Source organism: Erythrolamprus reginae, chromosome 3 (assembly GCF_031021105.1).
Source record: "Erythrolamprus reginae isolate rEryReg1 chromosome 3, rEryReg1.hap1, whole genome shotgun sequence".
NCBI lineage: Eukaryota > Metazoa > Chordata > Lepidosauria > Squamata > Dipsadidae > Erythrolamprus > Erythrolamprus reginae.
The window spans coordinates 74,750,744-74,766,042 of NC_091952.1; the positions used below are offsets into that span (position 1 = coordinate 74,750,744).

A 15,299-nucleotide genomic window follows, 5' to 3' on the forward strand; every position below is an offset into this window, starting at 1 on the left:
ATGTGAATAGTATCCATTTTGATTTACTTAATTCAGAATTGGTTGATAGCTAATATCTTTAAAAAAGAAAAAAAGACTAATAGGATTGTAGAACTGGAAAGAGGCATTTAGTCTGAATTCAACCTCCTGCTTGTATAGCTTTTTAAAATGAATTAAAATGCATACATCTCATTCCCTTTAAAAAAACCCATCATTTTATTTCATTCACCTCCAGATGCATCAAATGAATTTATTTATTGCTTTTAATACAGGCAAAAATGTAACAAAAGGAGAATGACACACAATCAGCAGGTAATATTAACAAGCCCTCCAGGGTTCTGAAAAATCAGATGGAAATTATTTCTGCTGTAATGGGTAGCGGCAGGACACTAAGAGGCCAAAGAACAGCCCATTTGATGAGGTTTAATGCTTTGGCATGGAGAAAGTTCACAGCTATCTTTTGGTGTTTTGCTCCATCTGATAACACCACTTGACATCTAAAGACAGCTCCTATTTCATAGAAATAATTTCCAATTGCTTAACAATTTATAAACAAAACTGTCTGGAAGAAGATGCTACTTTTAGGGGAAATGGGAAATATGATTTCACTGATAATGTTTGACCCTAGGCAAATACAGTACATGATCTGTATTTGTAAAGCTATCTAAACCTCATAGACCAAAAATGTTGATACCCATTAGCTCTAAAATCATACTAAACTATGATAATTTACTGAGAGCAACCATAAAAGCAGGAAGCAAGAAGAATGTAAGCAGCATAAGAGAATAACATAGTTATTCTCTTAGAACTGCTTACATAATAATAACATAATAACAAAGAAAGCTCAAACTGCCCAAGGAGCTGCTAATACAATTTTACAGAGACATTATTGAATCTGTCATCTGAACCCCTTTGGTTTTGCAATCCAACAGGATTAACACAGACTTCAGAGGATAATTAGAACTGAAGAAAAACAATTGCTACCAACCTGCCTTTTATTGAGGACCTGTATACTGCACCAGTAATATATATATATATATATATATATATATATATATATATATATATATATATATATATATATATATATATTTACTGACCCCTCATATCTTGGACACAAAATGTTTCAACGCACTACACACCAGAACAATTAGACACAACAACAGTTTTTTTCTGAGTGCCATCACTCTGCTAAACAAATATTTCCCTCAACACTGTCAAACTATTTTCTAAGTCTGCATCACTATTAATCTTCTCATGTTCCTGTAATGTAGGTGAATTAAATCAGATTAAGAGCCAAACTTCCAGCAACTCTTGTTTATTTAAGATAAGGATTCATTATAAACCAACATCCTGTTCCCAGCTGACAAAGCCCTTTTAATGGCACTGTTGGCCAATTCATATAATTAAAATATGTCTCGTATTTGCGCAGGAGGATAAGTCTCTGCTCAGGCCTGCACAGACATAACAGTTCCCTTCAAACATCTCCTCCCACTAACAACTGTATGAGTGTAGCTTCCTTGTTTGTATCCTTACTAATTATATTGACTGGTTCCTAATATGATTTGATTGCTTATTTGTACCTGGACTTTCATTAAGTGTGGTACCTCATGATTCTTGACAAATATATCTTTTCTTTTATATACACTGAGAGCATATGCACCAAGACAAATTCCTTGTGTGTCCAATCACACTTGGCCAATAAAGAATTCTATTCTATTCTATTCTATTTTGTGTACTGGGAACTCTATGCTATGCAGTTATCTATATAGATAAAAATGTAAATGTATCTTTGTTAGGCAGGGTAATCTCAAAAAGTACTTCACCAATTGCTTTGAAATTTTGACACAGCATTCCATTTGAACACAGCCCTTATGATATACCTATATTACATAGATATCCCACCTGTGACTTGTAAAAACTGTCTAAAACATAGAATTCCCTGGTGAAAAACATAGGAGGCACATTTTGATTGGCTAGTAAAAAAAAAAGGTAGTTGCTTTGCATGGAGACTGGTGACAAACATAGCAGGCACGTTTTGATTGGCTGTTGATGAACGGCCATGCTGATCAACTCCTACAGGAAAGTATCCTCAGAAAATAAAGGAACAAGGCTTGGCTGAAAACCAAAGCCATGCTTGGGTGGAACCAACAACCCTGCAAATTAGGCTGGTCGATGAGTCAGGCCAGTCTCTTAAACCGGGTGTGTGTGTGTGTGTGTGTGTGTGACAGGGAAGGAGAGAGATGTACAAATGTTATCCTGCTCTCCAATGTTAATCCTTTCAAACTGTATGATACAATTGAGCAGAGGGTTGGACTAGAAGACCTCCAGGGTCCTTCAAACTCTGTAATTCTGAACAAATTGAGCAGGGGGTTCAAAAATTTAAACGTGCATTTTCTCATTTCTTTCTTTTCCACTTAACCAGTCTGAGCCACAGCAACACACAGCCAGGTATACCTAGTCTATAATAAAAACTATTTTACAGGATCAGGTCTTAATCCAGATCTTAATTCATCGTATTGTTTCCCAAAATGGGCAACAGATGCCTCTGGAATTCTCATTCATTTATTCCTACTCTTCGATTTATGTTTTTAAATAATTTTGCAGCCCAATAGTCACTAAGATTGCCCCAAAGCCATTGCTGAAATGATTTGTCGATGATCTCTAGAAAATCCAAACATATTACATTGACAATCTCCATTCATGTGCTTTCTGATGCCCTTGAAAACCTCCAAAGCTTTGAGATCAAGATTTAGTTCTTTGCCATCTCTTCTGGTTTTCTCTCCTTTCCCCAAAGCTTGTTTCTCTACATGCCTGGTTAATATTTCTTTGATTACTGTTTCTACCAAGTAGCCGGGAGCAGCTGTTAATCTGATCTCTAACGAGTCTTTAATTTTTCCAATCTCCACTGACTCCTTGTTTAAATATTGGTGTCATATGAGCTACTTTTCAGGCCTGTAATGTTGAACAATAAACTACACATTTAGGCTAGGAAATTAGCAATTTCACCTTTAGGAACCCTCAAGTAGATGCAATTGGAAACTGGTAATCAGGTGGGGGTTGCAAATTACCTCTGTGGTGTGGATGCGCATGCAGCTCTGGGTGATTTAGTAGATGTATGGGCGCGAGAGATTTTGGTGATTTTTTTGCTTCTGCACATGTGCGGAAGCAAAAAATTGCCAAAAATCTCTGAAATCTCAGGCATCCACACGTCCTCTTGTGAGATTTTGCTTCCTGTGCATGCACAGAAGCCAAACCTCTCTCCGACATCCATGCCCGCCCACCGGTTACCCAGAACTGTGTGCGCAGCTCCATTTTTGCTACCGTAACGCTGCCCCCCCCCAATCAAGGTAGAAATCCAACACTCCTGGTAATTTACTGCAGTATCGTTTTTTTAAGATGCTGGATAACCATTTGTCTGAAGTGGTGTAGGGTTTCCTGCCTAAGCAGGGGGTTGGACTAGAAGACCTCCAAGGTCCCTTCCAACTCTGTTATTCTATTCTATTTTAAATATTGGAACAGTGCTATTTTATTGTGAGTTGGACTAAGGAGAACTTTACTAACAGTGAGACCAATCAAGTTGGTCATGTCCAACCAGTCACATGACCTATTTCCCACAGACCACACCGCATAGGAACTCAAGCAGGAATTGGAATAATAGGGGTGAGGTCCTTTTTAGAACTTTTAAAAGTAGAAGAGCAACTTTCTTCATTGAAAAAATGATGCTTTTTAATACAATGGATTTGTTAAGAGATGGTAAAATAACTTGTGGACAGGTGTAAGATTAATATGGATATCAGAGAACAAGGAGTGTTTTGCAACAGATGGCTTTACAGCTTCTTTCACTGTATTAGGACTATTTTTATTTATTTATTTATTGGATTTGTATGCTACCCCTCTCCGTGGACTCAGGGCAACTATCATATTTGGGTTGCAAAAAATGTAGAAATTCCACTATTTTATGGCAAAGAATTTTCTGTGTTCCCTTTTTGCCTCCTAGTGGTCAACTGGATTTCTGCAAAACATATATGGTAGTCATAATGCATGTTTGACATGCTGATTTGTCCTTTCTTCCAGGATAGATTGCTTCTTTATGGACAGAATGGAACATCACAGGAACTCTCCATATCCACGGGGCACTAGTCTGGAGCATTCCATAATTTTAAAATGTTAATCGGTTTTTATAATAAAAATCTTTGAGAAGTCTTCTTTGAAAAATACAATGTGATAATTAAACTACAATAGATGAATCATTGTTCAGTCAAAAGCTTTTTTCACTGTATAATGCATTTCACTTCTTAACAGCAAGTTCCTAAATGGACAATACCCCCAAATCAAGCTGTTGGCATTTAAAATACATTCAAATATGTAAAGGACAGGCTAGGCATTCCTTTAAAAATAGCATTCCCTTATCACAAAATCAGCTAGCTATCTGATGCATGGATTTGTGATAATCAGTATACAATATAATGCAGATTTCTTCCCCTATCTTCAGACATATAAGGCTTGATTGCACTCTGATGTGAAATGTTTTAATTATCTACAATCTATATTATTATCTACAATCTACAATGAATAAAATATATTTTCTATCCTAGTTCTTACACGCAGAGAGGACAAGTGTTAAATCACAGTCACCAGTTTTCTTCAACCAAGTACTTTCCACTAATTATATGTTGTTATTCCAATTTCTAATTCCCAATCAGGTAGCTAAGCCACTCTACAGGAATGAATCAAGGCAGAGAAGAAGAGAAAAAGAAGAGAAAAAACAAAGAGTAGATCTATGGGACTACGGAACTGCATCATAGACAAAATAGCACTTTAGTAAGGGTCAGTCTGGTAAGACTGCAAGTTATTAAACATTTTAATTTTTAAAAAAATTTAATCAACCAATCCACCAATCAATCATCAAATCTTACAGTCTTACAGAAGTTACAGTCATAGATCAGTATGGTGCAGTCATTAAAAAGAAGCAAAGTAGATGTGTTAGCCCTTCAAGATAATCCAGACAAGAAGCACAGCCATGAATATTATATGTCTTTATTGTAAGATTACATTAACAGAATTTGGCAAGAATGAAAGTATTTATGCTTTCCTTTTGCTATCCAGAAAATTCGGGAACGATTCTGAAACGATTCTCACATACCTTCTCATTTTGGGGGCTGATATATCTTTTACATACTGGTTTTCCAGTCTGCAGCTTTTTCTACTTGTCTATCATGGTCATTCCCACATATATCTCTACAGTGGTATCTCTACTTAAGAACTAAATTCATTTAGTGACCAGGTTCTTAAGTAGAAAAGTTTGTAAGTAGAAGCAATTTTTCCCATAGGAATCAATGTAAAAGCAAATGATGTGTGCAAACCCATTAGGAAAGAAATAAAAGCTTGGAATTTGGATGGGAGGAGGAGGAGGAAGAGGAGGAGGAGGAGGACAGTCTCTGCTGAAGGAAAAAGGTGAGGTGAGGGGAATAAAAAAAATCCAAAACTTTAAGGCTTAAAAAAAGGAGGGACTCTGAGGCAGCGAGGAGGAGCACGTGCCTCCCATACATACACGGCCTCCCATACACACGCGGCACGAGGCTGCCTCCCATACATTGCACCAGAGAGAGAAACCCTGGGGAATGGGAGGAAACTGGCTGGACCTTTGTGCCGCTCTCCAATTTCCTGGGAAATTTTTTCGGGCTCAGGTTCTTAACTAGAAAATGGTTCTTAAGAAGAGGCAAAAAAATCTTGAACACCCGGTTCTTACCTAGAAAAGTTCTTAAGTAGAGGCATTCTTAAGTAGAGGTACCACTGTATATCTCTGTATCTCTATATCTATATATACCCTGTTTCCCCCAAAATAAGACATCCCCTGATAATAAGCCCAATCAGGTTTTTGAGTCCATGGCAATAAGGCCAAGGACATATTTCAGGGTTCAAAAAATAGAAGACACGAACTTATTATCGGGAAAATACGATATATGCAATATTTATATATGATATAAAAGGTATGTAAGAATTATAATTATGATAATAACTTGTCACTACTTAAATCCTGGTCAGCAAACCTAAGTTTTGTGCTCCTTTTAGAAATGTGAAAATATAGATTCCACCATTTCATAATAACACTTATCTTAGGATATTGGGGAAAAGATCAAAAGCAACATGAGAAAATATTATTTTACTGAAAGAGTAGTAGATCCTTGGAACAAACTTCCAGCAGATATGGTTGGTAAATCCACAGTAACTGAATTTAAATATGCCTGGGATAAACATAGATCCATCCTAAGATAAAATACAAAAAAATAGCATAAGGGTAGACTAGATGGATCATGAGGTCTTTTTCTGCCGTCAGTCTTCTATGTTTCTGTTTCTAATTGACGCAAAGACTATACAGTAAGTGTAAAGCTATATACAAGTATATCATATTCCATGTGTTTCAATTATATTGGTGTTCTGTTGAGCTCTCTGGTAGAATTCTCCCAAAAATGCAGATACAATTTCAAACACACAGACGTTTGACAATTCAAAACAAAGAGCACTCGTCTCCAAACAAACTTGTAATTTGTACAAGTCCCTTATCAGTTCTGTGATACTTAGCTTGCAGCTGTGAGGCAATTCACAGTCCTTCTTTCACAAAGTGAAACACACTCTGCTCTGGTTTAGTTTCAAAGTGGGAAAAATCAGCACACAAAGGTCAAAGTCAGCAAAGCAGTCACGAAACACAACGATCAGATAATCCTCCACAATGGCCAAACCCAGAGGCTGCTATTTATAGCAGCCTCACTAATTACCACAGCCCCACCCAACCATAGGTGGCCTCATTTTCTTTGATAATAATCTCTTAGTTGTTGCTGCCTATGCATCGCTCTCCGCATACGTGGCTGTATCATTAACTCTTGTTCCGAATCCAAAGAGGAGCTAGATAATTGATCTCCTTCTGAGCTGTCTGCCACACTCTCCTCCTCCCTGTCACTCATGTCTTCTTGGTCAGAGGAGCCTTCATCAGCAGATTCCACCAGGAGCAAAACAGGCCTGCAGCACGTGGATGTCTCCCCCACATCCACAGTCCTTGGGGCAGGAGCTGGGCCAGAGCTAACCACAACAATTGGTAGTGTAATATTGGAAATTAAAATGTTGTTTTCTCTTGTTCTCCTACCTACTCAGAACTGTATCTCTCTGCTGATATAAAGACTCTTACAAGATCCAATCTGGGTTGGTCTGTATAGGTTAGACATTCCCTGAGGATGTGGTCCAGCCCATATCTGAAAGCTCAGAAGACTAAATCTTTGGTTCCGGTGACTTACCCAGATTAGATCCTGCAATATTATCCTGGGACATGTACATTTGCCTTCATTCATAAAAATACTTGCAGTATTTGTTAAATAAGTTTAATTGTAATAAAACTAAAAGTTGAAGCTGGAAGTTACCTATGCTAATTTGAGACATCTCTTGAAATGATGAAGCTTGCCAATTTAATACCTTTAATGAGAAAAAAAATAATATAAAAAGGTAAGCAGGAAAAGGGCAGAAAATGTGAGTCTATGACAGCAATTTTTTATGCTCAGCAGCTGCAGAATAATATCAGCATAAAATACTTCACTGGGTAAATTTATGGCTCCACAAACGTCCCTTTCCTTTAAATCATCCTCTTTGTGACTTGATATCTGCAAATCACCTTAAAACCTTGATAAGTTGAAATGTGAAATGTCAGAATGGGCCATCTAACATTCATTCTTCTTGATAAACATGGAGGAGGATCTGTCACATTGACACATGAGCCTTTGGAGGAGCCTAAGGTCTGACAATTATGCATATATGAACTAAGTATTTAAGTCTAATAATCAGGGAAGTGTGATGGATGGGTCATCCATTCTTGTAGATCTAAAAATGTTTGCAAGAGCAGGATGGTCCCCAAGTGGCACCCACAAATTCTGGCCTTTCACTAATGTCCACACGTTGTGTCAGTATTATCTCAAAACCTCATTAGTTAGACAGTGACCTTTGTTGCAGTGGCTACCAGGCAAAGCCCTGGAAGAGGCCAGCATTTGATTAGTGCGGCAATTTGTTCATTAACTTCTGACAAGAATTTGCAAGTCTCAAAGCCATTTCTTTCCTGAAAAGGTCAAGATCTATGGCACACAGCTACATTTTGCAGGAGAGGGAAAAGCACCTGTCTTGTAAATATAGCTAGAACACAAATAATTATGTTGTTATACAGCTCTTGGCTTGCGTTTCAATCATAGAAATATCCAAATTTGAATATTTTTTGTCTCTAAGGCAGATAACTTCTAACAATGCAATCATATGTGAGTGAGTGGTAAGCCTCATTGAGTTCTATAGAGCTTCTTCCCAGATAAGTGAGTATAGAATTATTGCATTACATGATGAAAAATATACCTGACAGTGAATTCCCCTAACTGCTTTACATGCTGTCCTGGGAAATATGAAGGTGCTTTTCAGTCTTAACTGTACATAATAAAAAACCTTTCTACTAGATGAAGCTGAAGGCTTAGAACTAAAAGTTGTAATCATATATTATAATATTAGAAATATTGCATCAACACTTAGCCTTGCCTCAAATCTACTTCCATTTCTACTAATACCAGAATATCTCCGAGACCGCCTTCTGCTGCACGAATCTCAGCGACCAGTTAGGTCCAACAGAGTCGGCCTTCTCCGGGTCCCGTTAACTAAACAATGTCGGTTGGCGGGCCCCAGGGGAAGAGCCTTCTCTGTGGCGGCCCCGACTCTCTGGAACCAGCTCCCCCCAGAGATTAGAACTTCCCCTACCCTCCTTGCCTTTCGTAAACTCCTCAAAACCCACCTTTGTCGTCAGGCATGGGGGAATTGAGATATCTCCCCCGGGCCTATAGAATTTATGTATGGTATGTTTGTAGGTATGTCTGTTTAAAAATGGGGTTTTTTAACTATTTTAAATTTTAAATTGTATATTGTATAGTATTAGATTTGTTATGAATTGTTTTATTGTATTGTGAGTCCACGGAAAGGGGAGGCATACAAATCTAATAAATGAATGAATGAATGAATGAATAAATAAATAAATAAATAATACAAAAGGCAAACAGCTTGGACATATTCAACACAGACCATTGAACATGCCTATCTTCCAACAGCTCCTCATGATACTATCATGCAAACAAAGAGCTTTGTAAACTTATAATACAGAATAAACTCATAATACAGAATAAAATGGCAATCGTTGCTAGGGCATGAGGTAAATTTGATGCACAAAATTATAAATTTTAGATTTGTCATCCTGCAGGTGTGTCACAACTGAAGAAAAATAATGTGCTGGAAAAACACATACTGATTATGGCAGTTTTACAAAAGACTTGAAGCCGAAACTGTTTTACAGGGAAAGTTCTGGGTTCAATACAATGTAGAGCAGCTGGCCTGAAACATTGTTTTTTGGAGACACAGACCATTCAATTACCTCTTTATTGGAATTCAAAAGCTGTAGTTATCTCTTTGGCAGGAGCTGATAAAACCTTGCTTGCTATTACAGGCATTGGGCAAAATGTCAGAAGACCAGAGAACATGTAGAGAAAATTTGACCCAGTTTTGTAAAAATCATAAGGGTCAGAGTCTGACATTAAATCTAGTGGGGAAAATCTGTACAAACTCCATTTGATGTACAATGTTTAATTCTGACTGAGTTTCGCTTAGCTATGATCATTTTCTAAGCTATCCTTGCTGAATAAAACCCATCATTTGCTACATAAAAAGGAGGAACAATGGATCACAAGATAAATCTAGAAATTACTCTTGTAATATTTTCGGCTGACTGCAATGGCATTTAAGAGAAATGCAAAGATAGTGACTCAGACTATACTATCTACATTAGGTTACTAACAGTAATAAAATAACATGGTCTTATAAAGGAACATAAAAATACATTTAAAAATTGTGTTATTTCAGTAAAAGGAAAACATAGAAGCAGGGCATATATAGTTCAGATGATACTTGCTATAGTTATTTATTTTCTCAAATATTTATTTATAGCAGTATATTTAGTAAGTTTTTCATAACAGTGCCACAATCCTCACTATAATGGTTCCATCCATAATAACAACACTGGATTTCAAATCAAGTGAAGCCAGAAGGATGAGGCGGAATTAATCGCTTTACAATCAAATGCAGACTGGAGGAAGAATATTAGTATGTTTTTTCTATCAGATCCATGTGCACAGATACAATGGTTTGGGGTCCAAATTCGACCGATATGTAGAATGCATTAATTTTATATCCCACATTTTCTCCAGGAGCTCATTTTATCTCCACAATAGGGACTGGACCCATGAGATTTAAACTATAGTCAACCAAACTAAAATGGAATGATGTAGGATGGACGATTCCATTAATTAGGTAGATTCATAGATGCCTGAACAATTATACTATTATAACATTTGATTTTTCACTTAGTGACTACTTTGTTAATGACTGAGTTGCTAGTCCTAATTGTGGCTGTTAAATGAGGACTATGTGTAATATAAACCTGGGTTGCATCAAAGGAGTATAATATAAAGATTAAAGAAAATTCTATGTTGGTCAATATCCATTATACACAAAGGAACAATGCAGAAAACTGCGAAGAAGATGAGGGGCTTAAAAGCTAAATTCTATGAGGAACAGCAAAATGCAATGGATTCTGTTTAGCCTAAAGAAGAAATGTTAAAAGGAGAACTCATACATACTTTATTTCTTTATATAAATCTTTGAGTTGTGGAAAGAGGTGACATTCAACTTTTCCCTGACCAGTTCTGTGGGCGTGGCTTGGTGGGGGGCTGTCATGTGACTGAATGGTATGGCCAACTTGACATCACTCAGAGCAAGGTAGGGTGGCACCTCCCCACCAAGCCGCACCATCAAGCCATGCCCATAGAACCGATAGAAAAGTTTGGCCAAGTCTTTTAGCGTTCAACCTGGCTACTTCTCATCTCCATTTGCTCTGTGTGTATGACCCCGAGAAGGAGAAGAGAAGCACCCATAGTAAATGCTGTGGCAGAGAGAAGCCAAACTTTTCTCCTTCCCTTCACAGTGGAGCTGTTTCCTTTATGGTGTCCCCCCACCCCCCGGCTCTCTCCCTCCCAGAGGTCAAAGTACCTAAAGGGACAGGCAGGCTGCTGCAGCTCCCTTCCAAGCAGGCTCCCTTCCTTTTGCTGAGAAGGGAGGAAGAAAAGTTTGGCCAGGTCTTCTCTTCCTTCTCGGGCATACCCACAGAATGGAAGGGGTGAGCGGTGAGCAGGCCAGTGAGGGTGGGCGGGGCCAACCAGGGGGTGGTTTTTACCAGTTCGGTATTGCCACTACCGGTATCCATTATCTGGTCCAAACCAGTCTAATTTCACTCCGGTTGTGAAGTACAGTGTTCCCTTGATTTTCGCGGGGGATGTGTTCCGAGGCCGCCCGCGAAAGTCAAATTTCCGCAAAGTAGAGATGCGGAAGTAAATACACCATTTTTGGCTATGAACAGTGTCACAAGCCTTCCCTTAACACTTTAAACCCCAAAATTGCCATTTTCCATTCCCTTAGCAACCATTTAAATTATTACTCACCATGTTTATTTATTAAAGTTTATTAAAAAAAATATTTATTAAAAGCGGATGAAAGTTTGGCGATGACGTATGACGTCATCGGGCTGGAAAAACCATGGTATAGGGGAAAAAACAGCAAAGTATTTTTTAATTAATATTTTTGAAAAACCGTGGTATAGACGTTTCACGAAGTTTGAACCCGCGAAAATCGAGGGAACACTGTACATCATAACTTTCACAATTGTTTGCATATGTGGAGATAATGTAAGTTTATATAAGAAGCTGAAAGAAGATATGGAAGCTGAAAGAAGATATGGAAATGTTTATAATTCCTGGTGTTAATCTATTAAAAAGGGAAAGTACAGAAATTCATGGGAAACCATTTCCCATGAATCTGTATAGTCGGTTTCTGTCCTTAGGGTGGTTTATTTAAATGGAAAATAGTGCAGGATTATAAGTGAGCAAATGCAACCTGAAAACTAATAGCAATTTGAGCAAATATTATAAGTGTTTTTCATCACAAAACAATTACCTCTAATTTTGCTATTTATTGCAATATTTGCTGAGAATATGCTTGTAATTCCATTATCTTTAGTTTTCAATTTATTGAAGCAGATTATTCCTTAATGTAAAACAATCTCAAAGATGTACAGTTGCTACTTTCCCTTTCTGCTGTGCATATCATTACAGGGACCCGTGGCTATATGAATGAAGTTTGTATTCACAAAGCAATTCATCCTGAAGTACAGCTACTCTTTTTGCCTTATTCCTCGTACAACTTTATGACCACTTATGTTTTATGCAAATGCATTTTATTTTTGTAATGCTGATCTAATCCAATACCCCAAAAGGGAATGGAATATTGTGCAATAAGTGCCAACGTTACTTCATTCCTTAAGAAGCAAAGAGTGATAAGGACTTAAAGTTGTTCCAAAGATTACTTCTGGTGAATAAAAACTGGCCACTAAACCACATTAGTGTTTCCATTTACATGATCTTATAAGAGTTGGAACTCCTCAAGTACTATCATACAAAAAATATGGAAAAAAGGAGAACTTTCATGAGAATACATTCAAGCTGATTACTAGCTCTTCAGAATGCAGTTGTGTCTATGGCAACTCTGTACTGAGACTTTTAATCGCCTTCAGGAGAAAATTCATGGAATACCCATACTGTATAAATATAATTCACATTACATTTTAATGGTTCAATGCTGGTTAAGAACTGTGGTGGTACAGTGGTTAAAATGCAGTATTGCAGGCTAATTCACTGCTCACTGCCAAGAGTTTAATTCTGACTATCTCAAGGTTGGCTTAGTCTTCCAGCTATTGGAAGGACTCAGATAGTTTTGGGATCAATATGCTGACTTTGTAAACTGCTTAGAGAGTGCTGTAAAGCACTATAAAGTGGTATATAAATCTAAGTGCTATTGTTACTTAAGTGGTGTGTAATCTGCCTATTCAGACTATAATCTTCGTTTATTTGGAACTTTGTTAGTTTAATCAATCAAATGTAAATTGCTCAACAAGACAATTAAACACAAAACATCATAAAGATAAACATAATAAAACACATCAAATAATCCAAATCATAATACATATAATCAACACAGCAATACTGTTACAATTAATAAGATAAGGCAATATCTCCTTCTTATTTTATTACAACAATGTACAACTGGCTCTACAATTCACAGTTAAATGTTGCAGCAAAAGTACTTTAATGATCAAGTTGTTTGTGAGAGTGCATGCAGCCAAGGTTGTAATATAAATGCATATATCTGAAGTATACTATGACATTAATCTTAAATGTAAACTATAAGCATAGTGCAGATTTTTTCCCCTAGATGATTTATGTGCTTAGATGCTCCAGGATTGTGTAAAACTTCAAAAATCAACATTTTCACTCTTAAATATATGTTCAGAGTTGAAGTTAATTGAGGAATTGAAAAGAATCCACTTATAAACATTTGCTTAAGATAGAATTTACCTTCCTAGTGATCTGTTCCATTTTCAGAACAATAATATTTGAAACCAACATTTCTTTACACTATTTAGTTAATAACATCTAAAATTAATGACCTGAAGCTAAAATCTAAGCCAAAAAAATAATCCTTTACTCTGGTAAATAATTTTCCATTATATCTCCAGGGTCATTTGAGGTAGCTTATTATTTAATCAGTGGAAGATGAGAACAGCTTCTTTAGAAATATATTTATAGCACTGGGTAAATAAAATTTGCTCAGACTGATATCGTTTAAATTTAGTAGAATGTTATGGATCCATAATTAAATAATTAAAATAAGCAGGCACAAATTATTATTTTTATTATTATTTGTTAGATTTGTATGCTGTCCCTCTCCGAAGATTCGGAGAGGGGTGCACCCTGCAGAAACTCTCCAAATTTTATTAATTCATGTGAGTAAACATTAAAAAAAAACAGAATTACTTAGGAAACAACTGCATTAATTTGTGGTTCTACAGGCTTTAAAGATGTCACCACAGCCTTGGGTTTTATGGTGGATAGGGCTACCATATTGGATGAGTCTTTGTGCATGTTATACAAGGGTCGCCCAGAAAGTAATGTTCATAAGTACATTCATTGTTCATAAGTACATTCATAATGAAGAAGTGGAAGTAATGTGCCGGTGTCTGGAGGCTGTTAAGGTCTGGATGGGTGCTAACAGACTCAAGCTCAACTCCGACAAGATGGAGTGGCTGTGGGTTCTGCTTCCCAAGGACACTTCCATCTGTCCGTCCATTACCCGGAGGGGTGGGAGAAGAACTTTGTATCCCCTCAGAGAGGTCCCGCAACTTGGGCATCCTCCACAATCCATCGCTGATCTTCGAACATCATCTGTCAGCTGTGGTGAGGGGAGAGTTTGCCCAGGTTCGCCTGGTGCATTAGTTGCAGCCCTATCTGGACAGGGAGTCTCCACTCACAGTCACTCATGCCCTTATCACCTCGAAGCTCAACTACTGTAATACTCTCTATATGGGGCTACCTTTGAAGAGTGTTCAAAAACTACAAATTGTGCAGAATGCAGCTGAGCAAGTGGTCATGGGTCTGCCCAGACATGTCCACGTCTCTTCAACACTCCATGGTCTGCACTGGCTGCCAATTGGTTTCTGTACACAATTCAAAGTGTTGGTTATGACCTATAAAGCCCTACATGGCATGATATCAGATTACTTGTGGGACCACCTCTTGCCACATGAATCCCAGCGACTGGTTAGGCGCCACAGTCGACCTTCTACAGGTACCGTCAACTTGACAATGTCGTTTGGCAGGACCTAAGGGAAGCGCCTTCGCTATGGAGACCCTGGCCCTCTGGAATCAACTCCCCCCTGGAGATTTGTACTGCCCCCACCCTCCTCGCCTTTCATAAGAATCTGAAGACTCATTTATGGCACCAGGCCTGGGGTCATTAGACACTGCTTCCTGGCTGATGAATGTATTGTGAGCTTGCTGATTGAATGGGCAGGAAAGCATTTTTTTTCCAGATTTTTTTAGATTGTTAACTTTAATTAATTGGATTTGGATGTACACTGTTCTTTATATGTTGTAAGTCGCCCCGAGTTCTTGGAGAGGGGTGGCATATAAATTAATCAATCAATCAATCAATCAATCAATCAACCAATCAATCAATCAACCTATCAAATAAATGAATGAATGAATGAATTAATTAATTAATTAATATAAATAAATACTGTACTTTTGTTTTATTTTTTTGATATTGTGAACCACCCAGAACAGTTTCTGACTTATATTAAATCTCAT

The 15,299-nt window shown here is 37.5% G+C and overlaps 1 protein-coding gene across 2 annotated transcripts in view; it reads right to left on the reverse strand.

Annotated features, from left to right (window-relative positions):
- The window catches only part of BEND5 (BEN domain containing 5), a 1,001,406-nt gene that overhangs the window by 502,819 nt on the left and 483,288 nt on the right, over window positions 1–15,299 (reverse strand). The window lies entirely within an intron of this gene.